The following is an 11,127-nucleotide window of genomic DNA, read 5'->3' as shown; positions in this document are numbered from 1 at the left end:
GTTATTCCACTCCATGATTCTTTAACAACATTCCACAATTCATTCACATTTCTTGGTTTTGCTTCAGAAACAGCATTTTTGATATCACCCCACAAGTTCTCAATTGGATTAAGGTCTGGAGATTGGGCTGGCCACTCCATAACATTAATTTTGTTGGTTTGGAACCAAGACTTTGCCCATTTACTAGTGTGTTTTGGGTCATTGTCTTGTTGAAACAACCATTTCAAGGGCATGTCCTCTTCAGCATAGGGCAACATGACCTCTTCAAGTATTTTAACATATGCAAACTGATCCATGATCCCTGGTATGCGATAAATAGGCCCAACACCATAGTAGGAGAAACATGCCCATATCATGATGCTTGCACCTCCATGCTTCACTGTCTTCACTGTGTACTGTGGCTTGAATTCAGAGTTTGGGGGTCGTCTCACAAACTGCCTGTGGCCCTTGGACCCAAAAAGAACAATTTTACTCTCATCAGTCCACAAAATGTTCCTCCATTTCTCTTTAGGCCAGTTGATGTGTTCTTTGGCAAATTGTAACCTCTTCTGCACATGCCTTTTTTTTAACAGAGGGACTTTGCGGGGGACTCTTGAAAATAGATTAGCTTCACACAGACGTCTTCTAACTGTCACAGTACTTACAGGTAACTCCAGACTGTCTTTGGTCATCCAGGAGGTGATCATTGGCTGAGCCTTTGCCATTCTGGTTATTCTTCTATCCATTTTGATGGTTGTCTTCCGTTTTCTTCCACGTCTCTCTGGTTTTGCTCTCCATTTTAAGGCATTGGTGATCATTTTAGCTGAACAGCCTATCATTTTTTGCACCTCTTTATAGGTTTTCCCCTCTCTAATCAACTTTTTAATCAAAGTACGCTGTTCTTCTGAACAATGTCTTGAACGACCCATTTTCCTCAGCTTTCAAATGCATGTTCAACAAGTGTTGGCTTCATCCTTAAATAGGGGCCACCTGATTCACACCTGTTTCTTCACAAAATTGATGACCTCAGTGATTGAATGCCACACTGCTATTTTTGTGAACACACCCCTTTCAACTAATTCAACTAATTGCCCAATTGCACAGCCTTAAGAGCGTGCATATCATGAATGCTGGGTCTCATTTGTTTTCTGAGAATCTACTGAACCTACTGGTAACTTGTTTGCCACGTAGCAATAAAAAAATATACGAAAAACCTTGATTATTCTGGTTAGTCACATTATACTGCTATTATTTTGAACAATACTGTATATTTTAAGAAAGCTTTTTTTTGTGGCATTCCTATTACCTTAATTTCAGTTGCTCTGTTGGTTGTAAATTAATTGTTACACTATTCACAAACCTTTTCTTCTCAGCAGCATCAATTACAATAGTTCAGGTTATTTAGACAACCTACAAAACAGATTAGACCTTAACAAATGTATGTAAATGTTATTTATACAGAAGTAAGAAGCTTTGTTTGCCAAAGTATGATTCATGAACCAATCCATAGAGCATTTCAGTTGTCTCAACATTTTTAATCCTGAACTGTACAGATGTAGGAACATAATCTTTAATCAAAACAGAACCTGCCCAGTAAAACAAAGAGGCGTTCCCTCGTTATGACATAAAAGTGCATCCTTTGTGATTGCACAACTTGGATGCCTATATTTGTACAGCAGATGTGTGGGATTGTAAATACAATGTATTTAGATCAGCTTTGAGCAGTGCTTGGTAGTAAGTGATTACATGTAATCTGGATTACATAATCAGATTACAAAAATTAAGTACTTGTAATTAACAAGTATATAACATTTAAAAAATGCTCAAAATCAGATAACAGTTATTTTTTATGGATTACATGATTGCATAATTTATTCACAGAATAGTAGTAAGTAAATGCAAAATGTATTGATTCACTCTAATTATATATATATATATATTACCTGAAAAAATCCTCCCGGAAAATCTAAATTAGTTTTAATTTAGAAAATTAAAAACATGTTCATCATAGGAAAGGTATATCATTGTTTGTATGAATACATTAATAGGTCCAGACCTTCATGAATAAATGAATAGATCCATACCTAAATAAATGAAATATGAATAAATGACAAATTTAAGCTTTTAAGCAAATAAGGAATATTGGCCACCTTTCTACAGAATTTAGGCCTACACTAAATATAATTCAGTGTTATTTGCACCAAGGGTTTGGCTGGTATCTCTTCTTCCTTTGTTGTTATTTATCAAAAGCTCAAGTGCACTGATCCTAATGTGCACAAAAGCTGTCATCAACACACCTGCTTCCGAGAGTTTAATGACAACCTTTGCACTTCTCACCTAGATGATGCTCTCAACTCTAGCATTAACAAAAGGGTGAAACCCTCTTTAAATCAACTTTAACATTCTTTTGCACGACATGATGAACAAGGTAGCAAATTGATTTATATCTCCGTGTTCGTAGGTGCTAAGCAAGGGTCAAACTGTGCCGGGACCCCAACACGCACCTGAGAGATGGGATAACTGTTGTGCTCTGGGCCAAACGTTCAGCCCTCTGATACCCATGAGGGTCTGCTGTGGCGCCACGCATTGCGAAATATCACTTCTCTGTTCCAGAAAGGTGGGTGTCATGGAGAGAGCAGTGCCCAGGGCACCATCAAGGTTAATCTGCTAAACACAGGGTGACAAAGCTGCACCGTTAAATGAGGGGTTATGCACAGAAGAAAAAGAAGAAAAGAAGAGGTTATTGTTGACAGCTTTGCTTGGGTTTTTGAGTGTTTCCATCTACCCTGAGGGATCATTCATATAGATAAAACTCAGTTACATCCGACAAAAATAGCATGTCAGTACTGAATGTTTCTACTGCAGACCTACTGCGGTTTCAAATAGTTTTATAATTGAGATGTGTTTCACCCAAGGCAAACATGCTTTCAAAGCAGGTAAATATGAGGTTTACAGCTTAAATGAGAGTTCACTAATGCGTAAAGATGTCATCTCGAATTTTCTTTTCTTATTCAAATTTCAAATTACTCTGATCTCGTGATTACAATTGAAAAATTAGATGCTGCTTTGTGAAGGATTTTAGAATTTAGAGTTTATAGCAGAAAATATTTTGTTTTCTGTTATACAGAAAAAGTAGAAATTAGAAAGGGATATTCACAGATAGATACAAGTTAAGCCCAATTAACTGCATCTATGGAATAATGTTGATTACCACTATATATATATATATATATATATATATATATATATATATATATATATATATATATATATATATATATATATATATATATAGTTTAATGTGAGGGACTTACAATAGTAATGGGTGGCGAGTTTTGGAGGGTTTAAAATCAGAAATGTAATGCTGATATTATAGAGCACTTAAAATACATTAATTGTTCTGTTAAATCTTGTGATTTATTTGAGCATCCAAAGTTGTTCAACTTAACGTTTGTCATGGCATCAAAGTAAAATGTTTATAACTTTACAGAGTTAAAATTAGTTAGTGGCTTTTTTTCCAAAATGTTTTAGATCTTGTGGCCAGGAGTTTCAGACTTTAGGGAATATAATATGATTAATTGAATTAATAATAAAAAATACCACTCCGCCAGTGAAATAAGAATTATATTAAGTGCAACATTAAATATGGTTCATAACTTTATATGAGCAAATGCCAGGTGCACAATAAACATATGAAACACATTTAAATGTACATTGTGGAGATTCAAAGCAGGAAATACCATCCCAATCTCACGAGAAAACCTAACTATTTCACTAGGTATCTATGAATTAATTTGATTCATTTGAAAAACATGCAATTTTTGAAGAAAGTATAAAGAGGTCCACTCCTAAACTTAGCCATCAGTGGGGTATAAGCCAGTCATACAAAAAGGTACGAATGAGATCATTTGAATTTCTCTGATTAGCCACCAATTCGGCAAAACATACAATAGTTACTAATTGCCATGATAATTTGTTGGAATTACAACCACTTAGTGTTCAATGTTCACTGTACAAGAATCTAGTGCCAACAGTAAAATGAAAGATGCTGAATACCCTGTATATAGTATACACGGGTATAGCTTTTATTTGATATATTCAGAAATAAGATTTGCATGATAATACTTCAGTGTCTTCTATACAGAACAGTTGCAATGGAATGAGAAAAAAAGAGAACGTTGTCAATGCATTTATGATAAGTCTAATGAACTTGAGCTTAAACAACAGCCAAATGCCAATTTATTTTGCTGAAAATTTTAATTAGGGCTTTAGGTTTACCAGAATTCATTTACAATTAAAACCTAGAACTGCAGCCTTCCTTTGTTGATTTTGTACGGTGATCTCTGTAATGAATGTAATTCTTTCTTTCTGTCTTTCTTTTTTCAAATATAATTTTCATTATAAAACAAACAAACAAAAAAAAATACTTCTTATAGCTATGTTAATGTATTGCTACAACACTGAAAATACAACACTTTCTGAGCTAAGCACAATGACATTATGGTGGCTTCGATTTTATAGACTGAGGCAAACCCTTTCCCATGTACTTTCAAAGAAACTGGCCTACATTTGTTTGTGATTGTTGTGATTTTTAATTGGCAAAAAGATCTTCCGATAACCCCTTTGTTGTCACGCTTAGATATGTTCAAAAGAAATCCTGACTCGGATACCAACAATGTATCAGCATCATGAGTCAACCACATCAAACCAAAATAAGAACAGGCATCACAATTACAGGCTACCTGAAACAGTTCGCCTGAACAAACTGCTCATTACGCCTTTCCATACCTATATAATTAGAACAATATTGCAAAGGTATTTTCCATATGATGAAGCAGGTCTGGCTAGAAGTGACCCTACTCACAGGAGCTGTTTTAAGGTTCAAATATGTAGTTTTTCTTGCCCTGATTTTGGATATGCATCTGCATGCTAGCAGCCTCATGCAGTCTTTATCTCGACATGGGCATCAAAAAGAGAGCATGCCTCATTAAAAAGAAGTGATGTCATTAAATTTATTGGCAATTTCCTTTTTGACATTATCATAGCAGCACCAAAGAGAACTGTTACGCTGGCTCCAGCACCACTCCTTTCATTCCCGGCTCCCTTCCCCGGATGCTGTGATCGAGGGTAATTACCTGCACAGACATGGCACTAAACAAAGCAAACAGGGAGTGGCCCCAAATAGGAGGTCTAGACTTAGTGTCTCTCTGCAATTTTCCCTTCCTCGTTCTATCAATTTATATCAATCAATCTATTTGTCTATCTATCTCTATCTATTTACTTGGATTCTTTTTTCAAAGCCACACTGTGTGTTGACACATCAGAGACAGAGAACATGAAAACCAGGAAAGAAAAACAAGAACATAATCACGGGAATATTGTTGGTCTTCTGCGGACCATTTGATATTTGCTTGGCATACAGGAACATATGGTGTTTTTCATACTTAAATTTGTATAGTGTTTTTGAATGTAACAGTCTATTGATATAGTATGCCTTTAGGACCTTCCAACGAATTTGGTACTTACAAAGTTTTTTTTTTTTTTTTTTTTTTTTGTATAGTAAAATCTGTAATGTGGTGGTAAATAGAGGTGTTATATATAATAAACCAAAGCATATAGTCTTTTTCTTAAACTATGAATTAAATATGTGTACAATAATAATAATAATAATAATTTATACATCTGGTAACACTTTATTTGAATTTATTAATTTTCACTATTAACTACAGCACAGATATTACTAGCATATTGGCTTTTTATTAGTGCTTCTAAAGCACATATGTATGCCTTATTCTGCATGATCATTAGATCCCTTGGTGACACTTTATTTTATGGTCTCTTAACTAGTTGTTATTAACATGCATATTACTAGAATATTAGCCATTTATTAGTACTAATTAAGCAAAAATGAATGCCTTATTCTAGATGACATTATTCAACATCCCTAATCCTACCCAATACCTAAATATAAACAACTAGCTTGCTGATTATTAATAAGCAGCAAATTAGGTTCAGGGTAAACTTAATTAACATGTTTTCCCTATGTATTAGCAAATATTTATTAATGTGAATAATTGGAGTAAACAGTTCTGTCACTAAGTTATGGATTCTGAAACCGTGTTTAGGCTTATTGTTATTTTGGATGACTGAACAATTTGTATACTATCTTTAATAATTTCTTTGTTATTCTTGTGCTTATTGTCACAATCATATTAGAGCTTTTTCCCCCTAAAATTGCTTTTCAATCACCCCCTTTTTTCTCCTTAAGCAAAAACTGTTTCAGTTAACCAACTTAAACAACAAACTGTTAAGCAATATCATATCTATTTTATGCAATTGTTTGTTTTAGTGTAATTAAAGCTCAGTCTTAAGTGCCTTTGATGTCTATTTCTACCACTGAAGCCATTTGCCCTTTGGTGCCTTATTACAGTAAATGAAGCTGATTATATAATCTCTGGATATTATGTCACATATACAGCCGCAAATTATGAAAACTAATTAGTGGTTTTGCTATTACTATTGCTCAAACTAAGGTTGGAGATTTAAACAGTATTAAACTTCATCAATGTAAACCTCATATTCCTCAAATTGTGTTGTTTGTCAATGTGATCTCATGAGTCTTGCTATGTGTATATATATATATATATATATATATATATATATATATATATATATATATATATATATATATATATATATATATATATATATATATATATATATATGAAGAAAAAAAACACATTTACTTGCATTTCTAACTTCCTCAATATTGACCTCTTGGTAGCACATGGAATGTAAATTATTTACAAATCAACAACTTTATAGACATACATTTAAGAATCCTTGTTTATGAATATTGTATTTATGGAATGAACCAGTTTGTACTAATGTATTTACTATCACTTAACTTAATTTGGAAATATAACATTTCATTGTTCTGTATGGCTTCTGGTGCCAACTCGTTTCAAATTACTACGTATAGTTAAACAAGACTACACTTAAATAACATGTATTTATTTAACCATTAATTGTCATGTAATATACAGTATTTTGTCATGGGACAAAAATCTACTTTGCTCAATATGCTGCGTAAGAAAGAAAGAAAGAAACAAGGAAAGAAAGAAAGAAAATGGTCTTAAATTAATACATTTTATTTGTGAACTGTAATCCAAATCTGCATTGCAATGCTCAATTGCACATTGTCATTTGGACTACTTTGCTATTGCTTTTTGACATCTTTGCATTCTTTGCATTGCTAGATAATAGGACTACACCTACAGTATGTCTACTACATTTTTCTTTATACTGTTTATATTTTTAAGAAATGATTAGGGTTAGGTTTAGAGGTGAAGTGGGATTAGCTGCTCAAAAACATCTATTTAACACAGTGAAAACAGTAAAGTGGTTATATTTAGGTGTAAGAGTAGAGTTAAGGTATATACAACTTTCCAAATATAGTTATGATATATTTGTGCTTGTATATAAAAGTAATTGAAAAAAGTTAGGCCATGAAATGTGATATATATATATATATATATATATATATATATATATATATATATATATATATATATATATATATATATGTTTTGTCTAACTGTAGGCTGTGTGCGGTAGGCAAGAAATGTAGCATATTATCCATTCATCCAATGAGAATTTAGAGTGAAGCGTAGTGTAGAGTCTGTGTGGTCGATGGCAGGCCAACTTTAAAGTAATGAACTCTTCATCTTAGCTTTTAAAGCCAAGTGGTATCAAGGGCTCTCAAAGTATCAACATAAATTTTTCATGTTTGACTTGAAGAAGCTCTTCTGCCCTGACTCTTCCTCGCTTTCTGTCATTGTCTCTCTTTTCCTTACAGCCTCTCTCCTTCCCCTTGTCCATCCATCTGGATCTGATCAGCTCATTTCCCGACTAGTATTACAGTGAACAATTATTTTCAGATTGGGAGACAGTGAGACTTGAAAGACTCAGAGTAACAAGGGGCCGAAGAGCAGATGAAAAAGGGGGCACATGTGTCTCATCACCTTAATGAAATCAACCTGACCATCCCGGAGCAAGTCCCTCTGCTAACACGACACACTGTCACCACTCACTTTCCCCTCCACTCGCAGCAAACCACACGACAAACACACTCAAGCTGACCTGTCACATCTAATATATGCTGCTCAATTATACAACTCTCAGAAGGTCATAGCTAAGTGGCTACTTCTCTGATTCAATGATTCTGGTGGACAAAAAGCATAACAAATGAGTCAATGTTTTCTTAGTTTTTGACCTTTAACCCTGTAAGAGATTTCCCAAATAAAAATGTACAGATTTATTTTTATAAAAAAAAAAAATGCAAAGAAGAACATACAACAATTCATAGCTGTCAATCCTTCAATTAAGTGGAAACCATGTCCCCCAAAACAAGCAGAGAATTGTTCATTTGCAGGCCTGTCAATCAATTAGACGACAGGCAGAAAACTACTAAAGTTTCTTTCTATCCTTTTTTTTTTCTGAGGGCACATGCCGGGGCACTGACATTTGAACTTGTGGGTGGAGGGTTCCTGACAGACCCCTGTGGCAGTCTGCTCTCATTGAGGGTCCGTTCCAGCAAGCTGACTTGCCCCACTGTGCCTGGCGTCTCTTTCTCATTAAATGTTGTTGGGGTCGGAGGCAAACTTCTGCTTGGGCTGGGGGGCAGGAAGGATTGCATTAATGAAGGGGACACCCGCTGTCCAGGTGTCGGGTGACATGCCGTGCCCTGGTTGTGTTTGGGTCTAGAGGGTTTATCGTGACCGCACTTGTGAATAACAGTCTTGGCCTGTTTCGTTGTTCTAGATTGCATTCTGATTCCTTCAGTGTCCATATTAAGGAACCTCATGTAATGTCTTATCCCAAAGAGTTCTTTGAGGTGATCCAACACCGTTCAATTCAACAATGAGTTCAATTTAAGGTGATGGAAGAACTTGAGATCTCCAGGGGTAATTCTTCCTCACGCTTTTGCTGTGGCAACTGATGTTTTTTTGTACCATTCCCTACATTTAAGAAACAATTACGCCAAACTCAACCTAAATTATAAGCCTGTCTCTGTGTTGTAAAGCCTTCTCATAAATCAAGGCTTCGGTGCATTGCTCAGTCACTGTCTGTGAGAAATGAGAGGTTGTGCAAGGGCACCTTCATTTACTTGTGGGCGTTTACACTAAAACTTTAGTCATGAAGGTGGGTGAGTGATGAACCCTAATGGCTTCATCAGTTCAGGGATCTGGCATGGCAGCAATCTGTGATTATAAAAAGCATGGCACATCCCCAAAGATCCAATAAGAGGTCCCAGAATCAAAAAGAGGTCAGCCTGAATGTTGTTTGTTTGGTGCTTCTCTGTGGGGATTTTTGTTTTGTTTTTAATGAGAATTTGAAAGCCTTTTAATTCATTACTTTGCCTTCATTAACAATTACATTTAGTCATTTAGAAGGCACTTTTATCCAACGCGACTTACAAATGAGGACAAAGGAAGCAGTCAAAAACAACAAAAGAGCAATGATAAATACTGTAAGTGCTGCAACAAGTCTTAGTTAGCTTAAATGCAGTACACATAGCAAGGACTTTTAAATAAAATAATAAATAAAAAGAAAACAGATAGAATATATTTGTTTTTGTTTGTATATATATATATATATATATATATATATATATATATATATATATTTATATATCACTTTCTTTATGCAAACTGAGACAACTTTGGCTAAGAAACATAATATACCATAACACATTGCCTTTTAATGAAACAAAAAACAATTTTATAACAAAAAAAGGTAGATTTACACAACAGGGAATATATCGTGTTGAGTGAATTATTTTTATATTACTTGATAATTTATTTACCTCTAAGTAATACCTTCCTCCCTTGAGCTAATTGAAGCTGGCGCCATCCTCCTTTGGTGGGTAGCAATTTTCTCTCATTACAGCAAATGTTTGCTCATAAGAGAGGGCTGCGGAAGCCTAATAAGGTACTAATAAAAACAAAGCGATGACAGCTACTGTCACCTGTGCCAAGTCTTATCATGCAGAGTAATTAGTGAGAAAAGGCTTGTGATCCCTTATTCTCTGCATTATCTGAGTTCAAAGACAATACATAAGAGGCTCTTGTCAAACAAGATTCACATTGCATTGCACCTTCTTTCATCCCATTTTACCTTAAAAGTGTAAATTTAAAAACTAAACAATAGTGCTGTAAAGTTGACAAAATATTTACGGTCAGGTAATATCATCACAACCTGTCTGCACTTCTCCCCTCAGGCAGACGCTACAGATCTCTGGGCACTATAACATCTAGACATAAAAATAGTTTTTTTCCCCATGCCATCTCCAGCTTAAACAGCTAACATATGAATCATTACTTGTGTTCTGTAATTAGTTTTCATAAATCATTCTACATGATGGGGGGGGGGGGGTGAAATGCTCGTTTTCACTCAATATCCTGTTAATCTTGAGTACCTATAGAGTAGTACTGCATCCTTCATAACTCCAAAAAGTCTTTAGTTTTATTATATTCATAAGAGGAAGATAGTCTGTACCGATTTTTCCCGGAAAAACACGACCGGCTGGGGGCGTGACGTGTGGGCGGAGCTAAAGAATCACGAGCACCAGTAGGCTTTTGCGTTGAGAGCTGTACATGTGGAAAGTGCAGTTTGATGACAACATCGCATGTTGTTTACTTGATGTGCTTACGCACCGATAGCTAAGTTAACAACACAGAAATATTTTACTCACCACCTGCGGTTCCAACACACTTTTTCGTTGGGATTGCATTATCCTTAAGAAATAAACGATGTGCAAATCCGGCGTCAAACTGGGCCTTGTTTGTAAAACAAGCATCTTCGAAATGCAGGGAACAAACACAAACACTTGCACAACTCCGTTGATGCTCTGTAAAAATAAACTCCATCCACTGGTCCCTTAATGCTGTTTTTTTTTTTTTTGGTAATCTGTGCAGGGTTGTCTTGCCCTGGCAACCAAAAACACACTTCTTTTGTGACAATTCACGACGCTCTCGCTCTGATCAGTGAATGTCTGTGCTCTCTCTGCTCTGCTATACGGGAGCGCTCGCTCTTCCGGCAGAAGTGCCTTAGGACCCATATAAGGAAATTCCGCTCCATCTAACG

This window comes from Carassius auratus, chromosome 46 (assembly GCF_003368295.1).
Source record: "Carassius auratus strain Wakin chromosome 46, ASM336829v1, whole genome shotgun sequence".
In the NCBI taxonomy this organism is placed as follows: domain Eukaryota; kingdom Metazoa; phylum Chordata; class Actinopteri; order Cypriniformes; family Cyprinidae; genus Carassius; species Carassius auratus.
The sequence above is the reverse complement of the archived record's forward strand: the minus strand, read 5'-3'. Positions refer to the sequence as shown.